The sequence below is a fragment of the Salmo salar genome, chromosome 24 (genome assembly GCF_965601325.2).
Source record: "Salmo salar chromosome 24, fSalSal1, whole genome shotgun sequence".
In the NCBI taxonomy this organism is placed as follows: domain Eukaryota; kingdom Metazoa; phylum Chordata; class Actinopteri; order Salmoniformes; family Salmonidae; genus Salmo; species Salmo salar.
The window spans coordinates 43,490,878-43,513,036 of NC_138314.1; positions in this window are offsets into that span (position 1 = coordinate 43,490,878).

Consider the following 22,159-nt stretch of genomic DNA (forward strand, 5'->3'; position numbering starts at 1 on the left):
ATCTTCCTGGGCTAAATGCTCCCTCTCTTATCTTCCTGGGCTAAATGCTCCCTCTCTTATCTTCCTGGGCTAAATGCTGTGCTATGTCTATAGCTCACTTTACTTATTGCTACCTCTCTTTGACACTGTGTGATTATAGGAAGTGATTGCATACAGTGGCAAGTTAAAGTACCCTTTGGAAATATCTGGATTTCTGCATAAATTGGTCATAAAATTTGATCTGATCTTCATCTAGGTCACAACAATAGACAAACAGTCTGCTTAAACTAACAACACATAAACAATTATACATTTTGATGTCTTTATTGAACACACAGTGTAAACATTCACAGTGCAGGGTGGAAAAAGTATGTGAACTCTTGGATTTAATAACTGGTTGACCCTCCTTTGGCAGCAATAACCTCAACCAAACGTTTTCTGTAGTTACGGATCAGACCTGCACAACGGTCAGGAGGAATTTTGGACCATTCCTCTTTACAAAACTGTTTCAGTTCAGCAATATTCTTAGGATGTCTGGTGTGAACCACTCTCTTGAGGTCATGCCACAGCATCTCAATCGGGTTGAGGTCAGGACTCTGACTGGGCCACTCCAGAAGGTGTATTTTCTTCTGTTGAAGCCATTCTGTTGATTTACTTCTGTGTTTTATGTCGTTGTCCTGCTGCATCACCCAACTTCTGTTGAGCTTCAATTTGCAGACAGAGATAGCCTTACATTCTCCTGCAAAATGTCTTGATAAACTTGGGAATTCATTTTTCCGTTGATGATAGCAAGCTGTCCAGGCCCTAAGGCAGCAAAGCAGCCCTAAACCATGATGCTCCCTCCACCATACTTTACAGTTGGGATGAGGTTTTGATGTTGGTGTGCTGTGCCTTTTTTTCTCCACACACAGTGTTGTGTGTTCTTTCCAAATAACTCAACTGTAGTTTCATCTGTCCATAGAATATTTTGCCAGTAGCGCTGTGGAACATCCTGGTGTACTTTTGCAAACTTCAGAGGTTTTATACTTCAGTGGCTTCTTCCGTGGTGTCCTCCTATGAACACCATTCTTGTTAAGTGTTTTACGTATTGTAGACTCGCCAACAGAGATGTTAGCATGTTCCAGAGATTTCCGTAAGTCTTTAGCTAACACTCTAGGATTCTTCTTAACCTCATTGAGCATTCTGCGCTGTGCTCTTGCAGTCATCTTTGCAGGACGGCCACTCCTAGGGAGATTAGCAACAGTGCTGAACTTTCTCCATTTATAGACAATTTGTCTTACCGTAGATTGATGAACATCAAGGCTTTTAGAGATACTTTTGTAACCCTTTCCAGCTTTATGCAAGTCGACAATTCTTAATCTTAGGTCTTCTGAAATCTCTTTGGTTCACATCAGCTAACAAACATTTTGTGAGTGTTTTTATAGGGCAGGGCAACTCTAACCAACATCTCCAATCTCGTTTCATTGATTGGACTCCAGGTTATTTGACTCTTGACTCCAATTAGCTTTTGGAGAAGTCATTAGCCTAGGGGTTCACATACTTTTTCCAACCTACACTGAATGTTTAAATTACGTATTCAATATAGACAACAAAAATACAATAATTTGTGTGTTATTAGTTTAAGCACACTATGTTTGTCTATTGTTGTGACTTGAAGATCAGATCAAATTTGATGAGCAATTTAAGCAGAAATCCAGGTAATTCCAAAGGTTTCACATACTTTTTTCTTGTCACTGTATCTTAAAGAGACACTCCGGCTATTTTTGTACTTTTCCTGTTGAAAAACAATATCCCATGTTTAAACACAGACACACACCTAAGGCACACAGAAAAAGGTTTTCGGCAAAATAATGTTTTTTTTACACACAGATACAAACTTCATGGAGTAGACCATTCAAGGAGTTGGCCTGATGCCCTCAGATGTCATCGCCCCCCCCCCCCCCCCCCCCCCCCGATTTAAAGTCCTACTCCAGACTTCTTTTCACATCATTTAACACTTGATTTACTTAACAAAAGGCACATCTCAACAGGTGGTCCAAGTTAGTCATGACATAGTACAAGTGGGAGGGGCCTTTCCTCTTTGGTTCTCTAATGCTCCTCTATTGTTCCTAGAGCAAGGAATCAAATCAAATCAAATTGTATTAGTCACTTGCACCGAATACAACAGGACCTTACAGTGAAATGCTTACTTACGAGCCCCTAACCAACAATGCAGTTATATTTTTTTGGGGGGGGGGAATAAGAATAAGAAATAAAAGTAACAAGTAATTAAAGGGCAGCAGTAAAATAACAATAGTGAGGCTATATACGGGGGGTACTGGTACAGAGTTAATGTGCGGGGGCACCGGTTAGTCGAAGTAATTGAGGTAATATGTACATGTAGGTATAGTTATTAAAGTGACTATGCATAGATGATAATAACAGAGAGTAGCAGCGGTGTAAAAGAGGGGGGTTTAGATGTTCAGGAGTCTTATGGCTTGGGGGGTAGAAGCTGTTTAGAAGCCTCTTGGACCTAGACTTGGCGCTCCAGTACCGTGCGGTAGCAGAGAGAACAGTCTATGACTGGGGTGGCTGGAGTCATTGACAGTTTTCAGGGCCTTCCTCTGACACCGCCTGGTGTAGAGGTCCTGGACAGCAGGAAGCTTGGCCCCAGTGATGTGCTTGGCCGTGCGCACTACCCTCTGTAGCGCCTTGCGGTCGGAGGCCGAGCAGATGACATCATAAATCCCCGTCAGATCAACTCTTTGAATGCCCTGCTCCTTAAAGTTTACAGTTGTGTCAACAACAAAAAAAAAACTATTTTGCTCCAAACATGTTTGTTTTTTACCCTTCAGTACTTTACTGTATTGATACTTGGGATATCGCTTTCGTCAGTAAAAGTTGACATCTTTAAATATTTCTCTACCCCTCAATTTCCTCTTTATATCATAGACCCTGCCCATAAGGATGAAAACCACACACACACACACACACACTGCAGTTCAGTGTTTAGATTTGGGGTGGCATATGATACCATACCTGGGTTAACAGGTAACCTCTCATTTAGTCATTTAGCAGAGGCTCTTATCCAGAACGACTTACAATTAGATCATTTATCTTAAGATAGCTAGGTGAGACAACCACATATTACAATCTTATCAAGTACATTTTCCCTCAACAAAGTATTCATCAGCAAAGTCAGCACTGTTAGGAAAAGACACGTGCCATTTTGTGTATATTTTTTTGGAGGGGAGGGTGGTGCAATGGGGGGCTCCATGAGAGTTATTTAAGATACTCTTCGAAGAGGCCAAGTTTGGTAAACCAGGAGCTATACCATAACAATCCCTTCTTCATGTCCTCATTTACATGTAGTCCAACAACCCCACTCATGGTCTGGAAAGTTCTCTACCGTTGATTAGATTTAAACAAACAATATGGGAATCGCCATGGTCACCACCATGAACAGGCAACTGAATCTGCCTGATAGATTCAAATAGAATATACATTTTGGTTAAAATATGTTACATTTAACTAGGTTTTACATTTATAAAGCAACCAACTGGGGAGAAACTAAATTGCTACTGTGTATATTATACCACTTGAATGAAGAAGAAAAATAATTATATTTTTGTCAACTCCTGTAAACATTAACTCAGTCAGAGTGCTGAAAGATCTGATACAATGGTCATGTTTCATTTGGGATTTTCAAATGAATCATTTTCCATATTAAAGACATGTTTGTATTGAACTTTGAGGTTAATATATGTCTGTTTTCAGTATCTGTTGTCAACTCTGTCACTGATGGCTAACCCCCTTAAGATCGGTTTATGGGGGAGGGGTCAATATTCAGAACAAATCTTGTATTTACTGTTCTGCAACATAATGCTTAAACGATTGAAGTTGTTGCTGTGTTAGACCTACGATATAATGTTTGATTTATAAATGTTGTTTTATGTTCTAAATCGAGAAAAACATGCCAAAATGCTAACAAAATTAGCCCTGGAACACTCAATAGTGCTATAAAACCAAACAGAAAGCGGTTTGGAGATTTGTATTGCAGATTTGAATAATTATGTTACATTTAAACATTAAAGGACAATAATTGGACAATAATTGTAAAGATGAAATGCCTTTTATGGCGTCTGATGGAGTCAGACACCAGTTACTTGCCTTTTATGAAATAACTTTTTTTTTTATTGTTAGGAGGTTGTTCCTTTACATGGTATGATAGCTGATACTTTGGTCTATCAAAATATATATTTCAAATGTTGTTAATATTAAGACAAATATTTGTGGCAAAAAAAGTCCCATCTTTCAAGAATCCATGAGCTCTAAAACAGAAACATTTTCTCTCAGCCTCATGGGAAAATGTGTAAAATAGCATGAAATTAGCTATAAAACTGCACATTTTTCTCCCTGACCTATGGCAACAGCAACAAAATATATATAGATATTTTGGGGGGTTTGTTTCTGGTTTGGGGGAGGGGTTCTTGCTCCGACCTTGCGGGGCGAAACTGCCACTGAGCAACAGTGGAGAACTCATTTAAATATGCCGTCCTCAAACTTTACGGATTTCATTAGATACATCTGGTGGATGTTCCTATACTTCACATCGTTATTTTAATGGTGAATACAGTAATATAGCCTAGTCTTAAATATTGTCACGGATTGTTCATGAACTATAGGTTACGAATTTGGCAACACTTTAATTTAAGTTACACGATCTCACTCAAACAGGTTTATTTTTATATATGTATATATATATATGTATATATATATATATAGAGAGAGAGAGAGAGAGAGAGAGAGAGAGAGAGAGAGAGAGAGAGAGAGAGAGAGAGAAATTAACTATTGACCTATTGCACTACATAATTCTAACTCTCAGAAGTGTGACAACCTAAATTATGTAAATCAAGTAATTACACCTTACTCCATTCAGGAGTTGTGGAAAATTGGTCAAAGACATTAATTGTCCATCAGCCAAGGTGTTATGAAAGTTCACGTGAATGCAGGGTTCGTTTATAACAATTTTTATTAGGAACATTCTCATTTCAATGCATCAGTGTTTTGTTTACACATAATTCTCTAGTGCGTCTTTAGCCAAATCAAATACAGCATTGGCACATTACGTAATTAAATCTAATATTTTTTTGATATTTCTGGTTGAATAGTTTAACATTTTGACTGCAAACACATTTACATGCCAAGAAATCCAATCTCACCAAAAGTAAGAGTCATAGGTACATCAGACAAGTTATTATTTTCGATACGAAAAATATGAAACATTTCCCTCAAAACACAGGATGTCACATAGTTGAATAGACTACTAGGATATACGGGTTTGTACGAGAAGTTAAAGAAAACCACCTGCATTTCCAATCCTCCAAAACTGCATTCTCATAAAAAGTATATATGTTATCCTGCATGATAAAATAACTTTGAGTTGCTTTTTATCTGTGTGTTCTGATGGGACTGTAGCGCTCAACGGACCTTGACTTACTATCCACCGTGTCTCTTCCAAATTGGTGCGCCTTGCTCTGGCGCTTTTAGACCGGCAGGTGGCGACAAACGACCAGGAAAATACCCGCGTTCACCACACCATGGACCAGTGAGGATGTTCCATCATGCGGTCGGTCGGCTGTGGTCCGCATCACTAGTGTCACTGCTTGTCTGTCGAGGATGCAGTAGGCTACACACACACACACACACACACACACACACACACAAGCCCCTCTGAAAGGTGAATCGCTCGTCGACCATAGCCAAAATGCAGATGTCATACAGCACCTAAAACGTTGGCAATTGTTTCTTGTCTTGGACGGTACCACGGCATCTCACCTGTCTAGGCTATTAGATTATGTTCAATTGCCCTTTTAAATGAATCTTGAAAGACTCAAAAGGCAAAACTCGGCTGTAGCTTGACTTCTAATATAACCTAGCCTACTAGTAACGCGGGTATGTGTGGACATCTGATTTAGCAACGGGCTATGGCTACTCTGTAACAGATATTAACAGGTTAATTGCAATAAAACACTTGCTTCAATTTTTTTCATACATAAAATCATTATTATCATAGAAGCTATCAAGAATTTGCGCCACATGCAGCCTAATTATTAGCATTATAGGATACATTGTCTTTTAGAACATGCAAGATGCGTTGTGTTCCTGTGTCAATCCATGTAACATATAGGCAGGCACATGTATAGTCTAGGTATGTGTATAAATGTATAATTATATTGCAGATTCGGGCAGCGTTTCCAAAACTCTGTCCTCATGATCCTAGGGGGTGAACGTTTTGGTTTTTGCCGTAACACTTCACGGCTGATTCAAATGATCAAAGCTTGAAGAAAACCCTGGATCGGGGCTTCTGGCACCGTAGACCGAGTGAAACTAGCATCACCTATGTGTATGTCATTTCATGGAGTGAGAGCTCATCGAACATGTCCATTTCGCGTAGCCTCCGGTCGCTATGCTGATGACTGTCGAGTTCAATATACTCCACATGTATCTCCATGACGTGTGCGCACGCGTTTTCCTACTGAGGCTGCGTTTAATTCACAGATGACACATTTTGCGACCTGTAAAAAAAAAATCTTCTGGAAACGATTTAAAAAAAATAAAATAACCTGATATTTGTTGGGAAGCTATAGAAGTGTATAACCCTGAACCCTGTACCCACAGAATTAGGTGGAAGAACTTCAACTCTTCAAAGGCGGACCCGCTTCCATCAATTGACCACTTCTCTATAGTTCAAGGAAAGCAAACATTCACTCTATTTTCAGCTCCATGGTTGTGATAATGGCTGATCCGCTTCAGAATGTGTGTGTGTGTGTGTGTGTGTGTGTGTGTGTGTGTGTGTGTGTGTGTGTGTGTAAAGGGACCACCACTGTCGCCTTCAGTTCAGAAGCCCCACGGACCACTGCCGCCACACTAGTGACGTGGGGGAGGAGAACTTGCATAAAAGAACTAGGGGCTGGTTAGAACGCCCATTATACCAAGCGCGGCGTGAGAGTGGGGAAAGGACATGTAAATGCGGCTACTGTGACCACCCAAGAGGTAGCCTACCCTCTCTACCCTACCACGAGGGGCGTACTGGGTACCCTCTGTACCCTACCACCACCACCAGGGGCGGACTGGGACAAGAATTCGGCCTTGGCATTTTATCCACACCAGCCCACATCACTGCGTGTGCCGTCATCTCGCCCTATTCCAGGGCTCCAGACTAACAGGTCCCCCTGAATCATCACCTACCCTCAGTGTTCATTACTATTCCAGGGCTCCAGATTAACATGTTCCCCTGAATCATCACCTACCCTCAGTGTTCATTACTATTCCAGGGCTCCAGACTAGCAGGTCCCCCTGAATCATCACCTACCCTCAGTGTTCATTACTATTCCAGGGCTCCAGATTAACATGTTCCCCTGAATCATCACCTACCCTCAGTGTTCATTACTATTCCAGGGCTCCAGATTAACATGTTCCCCTGAATCATCACCTACCCTCAGTGTTCATTACTATTCCAGGGCTCCAGATTAACATGTTCCCCTGAATCATCACCTACCCTCAGTGTTCATTACTATTCCAGGGCTCCAGACTAGCAGGTCCCCCTGAATCATCACCTACCCTCAGTGTTCATTACTATTCCAGGGCTCCAGACTAGCAGGTCCCCCTGAATCATCACCTACCCTCAGTGTTCATTACTATTCCAGGGCTCCAGACTAGCAGGTCCCCCTGAATCATCACCTACCCTCAGTGTTCATTACTATTCCAGGGCTCCAGACTAACAGGTTCCCCTGAATCATCACCTACCCTCAGTGTTCATTACTATTCCAGGGCTCCAGACTAACAGGTTCCCCTGAATCATCACCTACCCTCAGTGTTCATTACTATTCCAGGGCTCCAGATTAACAAGTCCCCCTGAATCATCACCTACCCTCAGTGTTCATTACTATTCCAGGGCTCCAGACTAACAAGTCCCCCTGAATCATCACCTACCCTCAGTGTTCATTACTATTCCAGGGCTCCAGATTAACAAGTCCCCCTGAATCATCACCTACCCTCAGTGTTCATTACTATTCCAGGACTCCAGACTAACAAGTCCCCCTGAATCATCACCTACCCTCAGTGTTCATTACTATTCCAGGGCTCCAGACTAACAAGTCCCCCTGAATCATCACCTACCCTCAGTGTTCATTACTATTCCAGGGCTCCAGACTAACAGGTCCCCCTGAATCATCACCTACCCTCAGTGTTCATTACTATTCCAGGGCTCCAGACTAACATTTTCTGTCACTATCTTCTACAGTGGCACCATGCCTCCACAATAGTTTTTCTCCAATATAAATGAATTACATTCCTCTTTATGTGCACTAACTAATATCACAGGCTAATTAATTTGGAGTTCAACACCTGAGGAAGTGGAAATTGAAAACACATGAAAGAGATATTCTAACTGTAAATATAATACCCAGCATAGGAGGCTGGTGAGGGGAGGACGGCTCATAATTAAGGTGCCACCAACCGCCTGTGATACTCACTGCTAGTAGCCATGTATTCATCCACCAGTAAATGTAATGTCCTATAAAAACGTTGCAGTTGTAGGCTACTACGCATGAGACCTACAGCTCCTTCAGAAAGTATTCATACCCCTTGACTTATTCCCCCCAAAATGATATTACAGCCTGAATTGTCACCCATCTACACACAATACCCCATAATGACCAAGTGAAAACCTGTTTTTAGAATTTTTTTGCAAATGTATTGAAAATGAAATACAGAAATATCTAATTTACATAAGTATTTACACCCCTGAGTCAATACATGTTAGAATCACCTTTTGCAGCGATTACAGTTGGGAATCTTTCTGGGTAAGTCTCCAAGAGATTCCCACTCCTGGATTGTACAGCATTTATCTATTATTCTTTTTTGAATTCTTCAAGCTCTTTCAAGTTATTTGTTGATCATTGCTAGGCAGCCATTTTCAAGTCTTGCCATAGATTTCCAAGCTGATTTAAAGCAAAGCTGTAACTAGACCACTCAGAAATGTTCAATGTCATCTTGGTAAACAACTTCAGTGTATATTTAGCCTTGTCTTTTAGGTTATTGTCCTGCTAAAAGGTGAATTTGTGTCCCAGTGTCTGGTAGAAAGCAGACTGAACCAGGTTTTCCTCTAGGATTTTACCTGTGCTTAGCTCTGTTCCACTTCTTTTTTATCCCAGAGAACTCCCTAGTCTTTACCGGTGACAAGCATACCCGTAACATTAACAGCACCATCAACAAGGCAGGTCCTACCGGCCTTAGTTTTGTCGCACCTGGTCTACTGTTCAGTCATGTGGTCAGGTGCCACAACGAGGTATTGACATCTTGAATGCACAGAGCTGTCTGTTTGAACAACTGGCACACAACTCCAACACCCATGCATACCCCACAAGGCATGCCACTAGATGTCTCTTCACAGTCCCCAAGTCCAGAACAGACTATGGGAGGCGCATAGTACTACATAGAGACATGACTACACGGAACTCTATTCCACATCAAGTAACTCATGGAAGCACTAAAATTAGATGTAAAAAAAAAACAGGTAAAAATACACCTAGCAGAAATTATGAAGCAACACAAACATAGGTACAGACACATGCATACAAACACACAGTAATATACGCACTATACACACACACGTACACATGGATTTTGTGTTGTAGATATGTGGTAGTAGAGTAGTGGCCTAAGGGCACACATATAATGTGTTGTGAAATCTGTTGATGTTTTGTAATGTTTTTAAAATTGTATAACTGCCTTCATTTTTCTGTACCCCAGGAAGAGTAGCTGCTGCCTTGGCAGGAACTAATGGAGATCCAGAATAAACCCCAGGAAGAGTAGCTGCTGCCTTGGCAGGAACTAATGGGGATTCAGAATAAACCCCAGGAAGAGTAGCTGCTGCCTTGGCAGGAACTAATGGAGATCCATAATAAACCCCAGGAAGAGTAGCTGCTGCCTTGGCAGGAACTAATGGAGATCCATAATAAACCCCAGGAAGAATAGCTGCTGCCTTGGCAGGAACTAATGGGGATCCATAATAAACCACAGGAAGAGTAGCTGCTGCCTTGGCAGGAACTAATGGGGATCCATAATAAACCACAGGAAGAGTAGCTGCTGCCTTGGCAGGAACTAATGGGGATTCAGAATAAACCCCAGGAAGAGTAGCTGCTGCCTTGGCAGGAACTAATGGAGATCCATAATAAACCCCAGGAAGAGTAGCTGCTGCCTTGGCAGGAACTAATGGAGATCCATAATAAACCCCAGGAAGAGTAGCTGCTGCCTTGGCAGGAACTAATGGGGATCCATAATAAACCCCAGGAAGAGTAGCCGCTGCCTTGGCAGGAACTAATGGGGATCCATAATAAACCACAGGAAGAGTAGCTGCTGCGTTGGCAGGAACTAATGGGGATCCATAATAAACCACAGGAAGAGTAGCTGCTGCCTTGGCAGGAACTAATGGGGATTCAGAATAAACCCCAGGAAGAGTAGCTGCTGCCTTGGCAGGAACTAATGGAGATTCAGAATAAATACAAATACAATACATTTGATGCAGCCATCACCATGCTTGAACATATGAAGAGTGGTACTCAGTAATGTGTTGTCTTGGATTTACCCCAACATAACACTTTGAATTCAGAAGATAAAGTGAAATTCTTTGCCACATTTTTTGCAGTTTTATTTTAGTGCATTATTGCAAACAGGATGCATGTTTTGGAATATTTTTATTCAATACAGGCTTACTACTTTTCACTCTGTCATTTAGGTTAGTAATTGTGGAGTAACTACAATGTCGTTGATCCATCCTCAATTTTCTCCTATCACAGCCATTCGTCTCTGTTTTAAAGTTACCATTAGCCTAATGGTGAAATCCCTGAGCGGTTTCCTTCCTCTCTGGCAACTGAGTTAGGAAGGAAGTTTGTATCTTTATCGTGTCAAAGTGTAATTAATAACTTCACCATGATAAAAGAGAGAGTCAACATCTGCTTCATTTTTACCCATCTACCAATAGGTGTCCTTCTTTGCAAGGCATTGGAAACCCCCCCCCCCATGTCTTTTTGGGTTAATATGTGTTTGAAATTCACTGCTCGACTGAGGGACCTTGTACATATGGGGTACAGAGATGATGTAGTCATTCAAAAATCATGCTAAACACTATTATTGTAGTCCATGCAACTTATTATGAGACTTGTTAAGCAGATCTTTACTCCTGAACTTGTTTAGGCTTGCTATGACAAAGGGGCTGTTGAATACTTATTAACTCAAGACATTTCAGCTTTTCATTTTTTTATGAATTTGTAAAAATGTCTATAAACATAATTCCACTTTGACATTATGGGGTATTGTGTGTAGGCCAGTGACAACAAATCTCTATTTAATCAAATTTAAATTCAGGCTGTAACACAATAAAATGTGGAAAAAGACAAGGGGTGTGAATACTTTCTGAAGGTAGCTGGTGTACATTTTGTGCCACCAACCCGCTGCTCCATATCAAATATCTTGGTCGTAAAATAGTTGGTATTGAGCTAAACATTGAGAGTTGAGAAATAAAAACGATACCTACAGAAAGAAGGGCTGATACCCTCCTCTCTTTGACATGGACAAGGGGGACGAAGCATAAAAAGCTGTGTTTTTCCCAAAATGGAATTTTGAAATGTTATACAATCAGAACACATTTTACTCTGAAACGCAAGGGGGGAGAGGAGCTCGCTCAGCACAGCAGCATACCCCAGCGAGGCACAGGGGCAGGGCAGACACATTTTCATTACAGGAATCATGAGTATGTTTCACAAAATCATGGTTTTAGCCAAGCCCCCCCCCCCCAAACAAGATGTTTTGAGTGAGGTGACAAAGTAGAAGGTGCTCTTTCTACATTTATAGGCACCGTTTCCAGTTTTTTTTTTTATGATCCATGATCTTGGTTGTCTAACTGATGACAGTCGGAGCAGGTATTTTTGCTGATGCCCCATTTGAATTTGAATGTGAGTTTGCGTGACCTCAGCTCAACCTATCAGAAAACCAGGCCGGCCCATCTTGGTAGGGGTCCAGCCATTTCCCACTGATCAGCCAAAGGTTCATTATAAATTTGTATGACAATTTTAGAGTCAATTTTGACCAGCCCACCCAACAAAAAAATTGTCCAGCCCATCTAGCATTTGCCAGAATTGCCAGATGGACAATCCGCCTCAGGCCACCACCACCATATGTCTTGAGGTATCCTACCCTCTCTAACCTACCACCCTCGTCTGACTAGAGGTATTCTACCTTCTCTACCCTACCACCTCCATCTGACTAGGAAGTCAGCAAGTGGAAGTGTTTTTTTATATGCAAAGAAAAAGTCTCAGACTGGCCAATGAAAATAAAAGATTAAGATGGGCAAAAGAACACAGACACTGGACAGAGGAATACTAATTGAGTGTATGTAAAAAACACCAGTCTCAACGTCAACAGTGAAGAGGCGACTCCGGGATGCTGGCCTTCTAGGCAGAGTTCCTCTGTCCAGTGTCTGTGTTCTTTTGCCCATATTAAACTTAATCTTTTATTGCCCAGTCTGAGATATGGCTTTTTCTTTGCAACTCTGCCTAGAAGGCCAGCATCCCGGAGTCGCCTCTTCACTGTTGACGTTGAGACTGGTGTTTTGTGGGTACTATTTAATGAAGCTGCCAGTTGAGGTACTTGTCCTCTTGCTCAATTGTGCACCGGGGCCTCCCACTACTCTTTCTATTCTGGTTAGGGCCAGTTTGCGCTGTTCTGTGAAGGGAGTAGTACACAGCGTTGCACGAGATCTTCAGTTTCTTGGCAATTTCTCGTATGGAAAAGCCTTCATTTCTCAGAACAAGAATAGACTGAAGAGTTTCAGAAGAAAGTTCTTTGTTTCTGGCCAATTTGAGCCTGTAATCAAACCCACAAATGCTGATGCGCCAGATACTCAACTAGTCTAAAGGCCAGTTTTATTGCTTCTTTATTCAGAACAACCGTTTTTAGCTGTGCTAACATAATTGCAAAAGGGTTTTCTAATGATCAATTAGCCTTTTAAAATGATAAACTTGGATTAGCTAACACAACGTGCCATTGGAACACAGGAGTGATGGTTGCTGATAATGGGCCTCTGTACGCCTATGTAGATATTCCATTAAAAAAAATCAGCCGTTTCCAGCTACAATAGTCATTTACAACATTAACAATGTCTGCACTGTATTTCTGATCAATTTGATGTTATTTTAATGGACAAAAAAAATGTGCTTTTCTTTCAAAAACAAGGACATTTCTAAGTGACCCCAAAGTTTTGAACGGTAGTTTATATGTTATATTGTCACACACCGGTTAGATATGGCGTTTTAAATGGAAGCACCTATAGGGATGTCTGCTTTAGAAGTGGTTTTAGCTAGTAGAATCTTACGGTACATGTTTCCTATACAGTAAGTATCCTTATGGTTGACTAACAGAGGAACATATAGAGTATAGCTTCTGTTTAACGGTATAACAGTTAACACTGCGCTCTATCTTTGAACTTGTTCTGACTTAGAAGCCGGGGTGTAATTGGTGGCACACAGTGGAAATTGAATAGATTTTGGTCGGAAATAAACATGATAAAAATAATAAAAACTCATGGTAATTTTTATGCTTCCAACAGTTGAATGGTTATTTTAAGCAGCGCTTCATTTGGGTAATTTAGCATGAAAAAGCAACTGACCTGGTGGTGAAGCCCCACCAACAACAACAAGATCTCAATCTAACCAAACACCACTGTTTCTATAGAATGCTAATAACGTTCTAGTATTTTCTGACTTGTTTTGAACATCATAAATAAGACAAATAGGGACATTAATGTTGGCTAATAGAGGGCTTGTTTTGCTATATTTTTTAGGAATCTTATTGATTCAAATAATACTGATAAATTCTTCACAATATTGCAATAATGTTATATTTCTTGACACACATACAAACACACTTCAAAACAGAATTTTTCAATGAACCCTGCTCATTTTACTTAAATATTTGCTTCAGAATTCAAATGAACCACCACCAACAATAACTTATTTTCTCAATGACGTTTATTAAATATGTACCAGCAACATATCACTTTTACACATACAGTACATTACCACACAGTTATTACAAATACCTTGGGAGTGTTTCTTCACTAGGTAGGGCACTGGTTTCCATTCCCTTTCTGGTGCACTTCGTAGGGTTGAAATTCTGTACTTCCTAGAGTTGAAGGCATATACTTCCTAGGTTGAAGATGGGCCCATTCTAGGGTTGAACATGTGCACTTCCTAGTATTGAAAATGTGTACTTCCTAGTGTTGAAAATGTGTACTTCCTAGTGTTGAAGTCGTGCACTTTCTAGTGTTGAAGATGTGTACTTCCTAGTGTTGAAGATGTGCACTTCCTAGTGTTGAAGCTGTATACTTTCTAGTGTTGAAGCTGTGCACTTTCTAGTGTTGAATCTGTATACTTTCTATAAGGTTGAAGTGGCCCAGCTGACCGATGCCCTTTCATTATTGCACTGCTAGCTACAGCTCCCACAGTAGTGCAACAGGGAAAGAGTGTCGGGCACAGAGCAGAGCTTCCTGTTATGTCCTCCTGTCTGTCTGTCCGCTAGCTGAGGTAAGGACCTGGGCCCCTGGGCCCTCTGTTGATGGTTCAGAGAATGGACTACAGTCCCCAGCCCTGAGGGGGGACATGCAGGCACTATGCAGGTTAAAAGACCTGGTTTTTAACCGCCCCACACTTCTTCACTTCACCTACTGCTAGAAGTTAGAACAAACACATACAGTTGCATACCCTTAATTAAGTTAGTGTGGGCATATAATAATGTATATTCATGCAGTTGATTAGATTTGTTTTAGGTCCATTTAGGAAATACATTCAACGTCAAGTCCTTCATTTTAAACACAATTCAGGTGGAAAACCTGCATTTCATGGATTGGTGGAGGACATTGAATATTATATTAATCCCAATACAGATATTATTTTTATTTGTTATACCTTTATTTAACTAGGCAAGTCAGTTAAGAACAAATTCTTATTTACAATGACGGCCTACCCCGGCCAAACCTGGACGATGCTGGGCTAATTGTGCCCCGCCGTATGGGACTCCCAATCACGGCCGGATGTGATGATTCAGCCTGGATTTGAACCAGGGACTGTAGTGACGCCTCTTGCACTGAGATGCAGGGCCTTAGACCGCTGAGTCACTCAGGATACTGATCAGAGGTTCAGACTTAAACCAGTTGTAAATGTGTCTTAAACATGTTCTACCTGGGGGAGGCATGGTCATTATTCAATTGTTTACAAAGCAGCATTATAATATGAAATGGTCACAATGAATGTACCCGAACTCCAAAACAACCTTGCTTAACTGTTAAGTGGCATATACCTTTTATAATACAAGTTGGCTGCTAATGTAGATTCATGCTGCTTTACAGCATTGTTTTATGTATTTAAAGTCAAGTTTGAATAGTTAGCCATATTCACTTCGTTCATTCCTTATCAACACAAACATTATCTCAACATTTTCGATCAGAATACCACAATGATAACAACAGGTTTTAAAGTAGACATTGAGTTATTATTTAACTGGAACACTTAAAATGGTGACAACAAGCAACAACTAGTCATATAGCCCACCATATTTAAACAACAGGTGAATGGGAATAGAGGACATCCCTGAGAGTCAAGACCCTATAAGCGATATTGTACTACTCCATAAAATCAGTAAGAAAAGCAGAGGCAATTATTGATAGGGTCTCGCCTGCAAGGCAACCATCATATACAGTAGACATCATGACACATATTTCGCCAACGACAACTGTGGTGAAAATGGAGAAGGAACAGACAACACTGCATATAGAACAGATAAAGAGGGGAGAGGCCATAGCCTTCCTGCCTGCGGATTTCGATTAAATCATTTCAAATTTTGACTGCATGCCTCCGGTTGTCTCGTCACGTGGTGAGTTTGCGGACGTTGTGTGAATTCCAAACTCTGCGCAGCAGCCCGGTGGAGGACACCGATACTGCACGTGCCTGACTGGCTGAGAATTCCAATTGAGCCATTTGTTGGGTTCTTTTCCATTCTATATCTCAAGATTTTTTTATTTATTTTTTACATTTTACGCCTTGCTCTCCTCTCTCCTTTACCCACAACACACTAGGGTACCACGACAATTACAATCCTCCCCCATAACATGCACTCTTTCCATTCTCCCTTCCAGTACCTTCCAGATTTAGAGAGAAGACCAAAGCGCCGCTGACAACGGACACGGGTTGTCCTCAATCTGTAAGAAAATAACTAATTGCCCGAAATCAATCACTCAAATCGATAGGCCACTATTCTGTTCACGTGACGCTGATCTTTACAGCTCCTATACACACATGTTCTCCTGTATATGATCTCAGCGAATCCGGGGGAAAATACACTCACCAATAGACAAACCCGTCTTCCATCCACCACTATGTTGATACACTTGTTCAGGAGACTATTTCTCACTAGTAGTCTTGGAGATATTTCGAATCCACAATGACAAGAATATCTGTATTCTCATTTGAACCTTCACTTCCAATTTCCCAGTCCTACGTCGGCTACTCGAACATGAACGCTCGTGCACATGCTATGGGGGAAAGAGAGCAGAGCACGTGAGAGAGGGGGGGGGGGGGGGGGCTCAACATACCGTAAATTGGACTCTATAGCATTACATGTGCACGCAACGATTAAAGGTAGAGTGGGTTAAGTCGCCTCCAAATGATTTGAACATCTTAATTGGAATTGTATTATTGGATATAACCACTTTACCAATTAGGCTTAACGCAGTCTAAAATATGAACTGTCTATGCATGAGTCATACATTGAGATGTATGCAAAGCTGTTGCAGCTTTGGGAGTTTAGGTAAGAGATACTGAGAGCTGCGCTGTCGTGTTGTAGCGTATACTACCATGTCAAACGGGAACAACTCATGTAAAAAAAAAAAAATCGAATCGTTCTATTTTCGATAACCTATAGCCTAAATAAATAGACCAAACAAGGATAACCTATAGGAACCACCGATCCAAACTAAGACAAAACACTCAATGGTAAAATCAATTTGATATTGATATTGTAACATCAAGTTTCACTGGTTACATCTATACCTGATATAGTCTAATACCAAGTTACATTGAAACCCATTAACTATTCAATGGCTACATTTCAGCGGGACATCTGAGCTAAAATCTATAGGCCTCACGTTGTTTCCATTTATCAAGTATGAGGAAACGTTTGGGTAATTTTAAGCAGAACCAGCTTCCAAGGAGCCACTATTATTTTAAGTGGCAGAAATGGTGACCTCTGACCCCCATTAAAGCAGTGACTTTGGAGACAACAGATGTGGGAAATCCCGCTGTTTTTTTTTAATATTTTTTTTATAAATTCTGAGGGGCTTCTTCCTGCAATGTTCCGACAACATCCCCTCTCTTATTTGCTATGTATGTTGTATGATAAAATAGTATACTGTTAAAACAACTGGTACAGACCGATTCACAACGTGTTTGGCTCGAATGGCGTTATTGGTAATATATTTCGTAGGCCTATTGTAGCCTGTAGACAGAGTTACAGCTGTTATTTTCCATCTTAGATAAGGATCATTTATAAACATCAAATAGGCTACATTAAACGACTGCACTTTCAAACGAACTAAAGCAATTACAAAACATTTCACATGCAGCCCTGCAAATCCAAGATTTCAAGGTCGAATCTTATAGGCTACAGCCACCAGTCCCTAACTAAACAACCAAATAATATATAGGTCTACCTCTAGTTCTCCACTCAAATATTACATTGAATCAAATCAAAGTGTATTGGTCGCATACACAGTTTAGCAGATGTTATAGCGGGTGCAGTGAAATGCTTATGTTAGCTTCTAACAGTGCAGTAAAATGTCAATCAAGTACACGAATAATTAAAACATTTCAAAAATATAATGACATCAAGAAACGTCGGAAGGAATCACATGATCTACCCAACTAGCACTGTACAAGTAATCCAATTACAATCTATGCGTATGTACACCGGATGAATTTACGCAATATATAGGCTACTAAAAATTGTATTTACAGCAGTAGATGTATTAGAGTGAGCTATGTCAAGAATCCAGTGTATAACTAAATATACGGTGTAAATAAACAGTGTAACTAAAATTCAATGTACAGTAGTAGAAATATTAGAATGAGAATACAGTATTTAAATACACAGTATAAAAAACGGGAAGCGTCCAGTGGTTTAATGTCTCTATAACATGGGACATAAGCGTTGGCTGTGTGTGCGCGCGCGCGTGTGTGTGTGTGTGTGTGAGAGAGAGTATATGCCAAAACTAGGCTACATAGTGGTGGCCATAGCTCTATACGCTTTGTCTCGTTCTACACACAAACCTGCTATCGACTAAACTATGCATTCTGGTATTTGCCTGCCAGCATATAGGCTGCGATACGACAAGCTTCCACATGCTGTTTTTTTCCTCCAAAAGGGACTTCAGAAGTAGGCCTACCATCTTGAAATCTTTAACCTCCCCCATGCACCTCTCAAAATCTTGGTTTTGCGTATCACCCACTCCATCCACATTCGACTGATTACCTAGGCCTATGGCGGTCTCCAAAAACGCCTGCATGCAACGCCTGAATAGGCTTGTTTCACATTATGCAAACCTCCATCGATGGTCGGGGTTCTTCAGAAGAAGAGCTGATCAAAACAAACAGAGGTAGACTTACATATGGTAAACTCTGGTGCAAAATAGGTGCTTGCATTGCACCCAAATTCATGATGTTGCACACCACATAACACAGGGTCCCGTGTGGCTTAGTTGATAGAGCATGGCGCTTGCAACGTCAGGATTGTGGGTTCGATTCCCACGGGGACCAGTACGAGAAACTGTATAAACTCACTACTGTGAGTCGCTGTGGAGAAGAGTGGCTGTTCAAATGTAAACGGCGCGGGGACATGCGCGGTAAGCCTACAATGTTTTAATCTACATTAAAAAATATATATGAAGTTGCAGGGTAGACACATTTAGACTAAAGGGTCACTAAGTGAAAGACACAACTGCAATCCCAGTAATCAAGGATGAAATTTATCCAGAGGCGTCCCCCCTTCAGAATGGGACCTTCCCATCCCCTCCCCTCCCCCTGCATTCCTTAAAAATAGCCCCATCCCCCCAACGACCTGCCGCAAATAGGAAACTAGCCCCTTTCCCACCCACACCGTAACGTCTTCCAGTATAGGATCTGCCGAGGAGTGAAATTATGCTTTCAGATTAAAAAGACATGTTTACAAAAAATCCTCGCAGTTATAATTGGATTATAACCCAGCATATCACATGCTTACCATCCCAAACAAATTAATCTCAACTATGGCTTGCATTTATTATCTTCTTTTAAGATTGGTCTTTTGTAGAAATGGGCGAGAATATATATATATATTCTCGCCCATATATATATATATATATATATATATATATATATATATATATATATATATATATATATATATATATATATATATATTTTAAATAATCAACACATTTACAAATCTGGTAAATGTTTTGAATTGAAAGGAGATTTCAAGGTTTGTTGTTTAGTGAGAATGACAATTACTTTCTTTTTAATAAAGTTTTGTATTACTGCCTTTTTTTCATTTTAGATTTCAGACTTATTTTAGCTGCAAAGTGTTCAAATATGAAGACAACTATTGTTTAAATAAATAAATAGAATTATTTCTACCACTACCAAATAAATACATAAGAGTGATACAAAAATAAAATATACCATCAAAACAACAATATTTCGAAAATACAAACTTCATTTTTTTTAACAAATGCAATTTCATACAAGAAAAGTCTAAATTGTTGTTATTATTTTATTTGAGGAATACATTAAGGTGTGGGCCCTACTACATGCAAGATAAGCCTATCTAATCATTTCTAAGTTTGCGCAAAGTGTGTCTGCAATACGAATTTAAATGATATACATTTAGACTAAAAACAATGTTTGATTAATAAAGGCCTACACGCGAAAATCCTGTTACTCTGGCATAATATTTTGTGTTGTAAACATTCAAAACTGACATTTAATTTAAACTAAACCTAAAGCCAACAATGTAATACAATTAGACTAGAATGGGACACCAGTATGGCGCAGACGGCTGTAGCAGTAAACCAATGTGTACATTACACGATTTCACAAAACGTGTGAAAAGTTGGGAAACTGACTTCGAAGCATTGTTCCAATGTTACTTAATCTGAACACGTGGTTTCCAAAGCAAACGAAGACGACCTCTGAAGTTCTGACTGTTGAACAAAATGTTCTTTTTTTCGGAGGCGTGGTCAATAGAGGCCCTTTCTACCAGGGTAAAAAAAAAACTGTCATTTTGGTTGCATGACTCTTCTCCATATGATCTATCCCATAATGGAGTGTAGACTTATGTCACTATGGAGTGTAGACTTATGTCATAATGGAGTGTAGCCTTGTGTCATAATGAAGTGTAGCCTTATGGCATTATGGAGTGCAGCCTTATGGCATTATGGAGTGTAGCCTTATGGCATTATGGAGTGTAGCCTTATGTCATAATGGAATGTAGCCTTATGGCATCATGGAGAGTAGCCTTATGGCATTATGGAGTGTAGCCTTATGGCATTATGGAGTGTAGCCTTATGGCATTATGGAGAGTAGCCTTATGGCATCATGGAGAGTAGCCTTATGGCATTATGGAGTGTAGCCTTATGGCATCATGGAGAGTAGCCTTATGGCATTATGGAGAGTAGCCTTATGGCATTATGGAGTGTAGCCTTATGGCATCATGGAGAGTAGCCTTATGGCATCATGGAGAGTAGCCTTATGGCATCATGGAGAGTAGCCTTATGGCATCATGGAGAGTAGCCTTATGGCATTATGGAGTGTAGCCTTATGGCATTATGGAGTGTAGCCTTATGGCATCATGGAGTGTAGCCTTATGTCATAATGGAATGTAGCCTTATGGCATTATGGAGTGTAGCCTTATGGCATCATGGAGAGTAGCCTTATGGCATTATGGAGTGTAGCCTTATGTCATAATGGAATGTAGCCTTATGGCATTATGGAGTGTAGCCTTATGGCATTATGGAGTGTAGCCTTATGGCATCATGGAGTGTAGCCTTATGGCATTATGGAGTGTAGCCTTATGGCATTAGGGAGTGTAGCATTATGGAGTGTAGCCTTATGGCATTATGGAGTGTAGCCTTATGTAGCCTTATGTCACTATGAAGTGTAGACTTATGTCACAATGGAGTGTAGCCTTATGGCATTATGGAGTGTAGCCTTATGTCATAATGGAATGTAGCCTTATGGCATTATGGAGTGTAGCCTTATGGCATTATGGAGTGTAGCCTTATGGCATTAGGGAGTGTAGCATTATGGAGTGTAGCCTTATGGCATTATGGAGTGTAGCCTTATGTAGCCTTATGTCACTATGAAGTGTAGACTTATGTCACAATGGAGTGTAGCCTTATGGCATCATGGAGAGTAGCCTTATGGCATCATGGAGTGTAGCCTTATGGCATCATGGAGAGTAGCCTTATGGCATCATGGAGTGTAGCCTTATGGCATCATGGAGAGTAGCCTTATGGCATCATGGAGAGTAGCCTTATGGCATCATGGAGAGTAGCCTTATGGCATTATGGAGTGTAGCCTTATGGCATCATGGAGAGTAGCCTTATGGCATCATGGAGTGTAGCCTTATGGCATCATGGAGAGTAGCCTTATGGCATCATGGAGAGTAGCCTTCTGGCATCATGGAGAGTAGCCTTATGGCATCATGGAGAGTAGCCTTATGGCATCATGGAGAGTAGCCTTATGGCATCATGGAGAGTAGCCTTATGGCATCATGGAGAGTAGCCTTATGGCATCATGGAGTGTAGCCTTATGGCATCATGGAGAGTAGCCTTATGGCATCATGGAGAGTAGCCTTATGGCATCATGGAGTGTAGCCTTATGGCATTATGGAGAGTAGCCTTATGGCATCATGGAGAGTAGCCTTATGGCATCATGGAGAGTAGCCTTATGGCATCATGGAGAGTAGCCTTATGGCATCATGGAGAGTAGCCTTATGGCATCATGGAGAGTAGCCTTATGGCATCATGGAGAGTAGCCTTATGGCATCATGG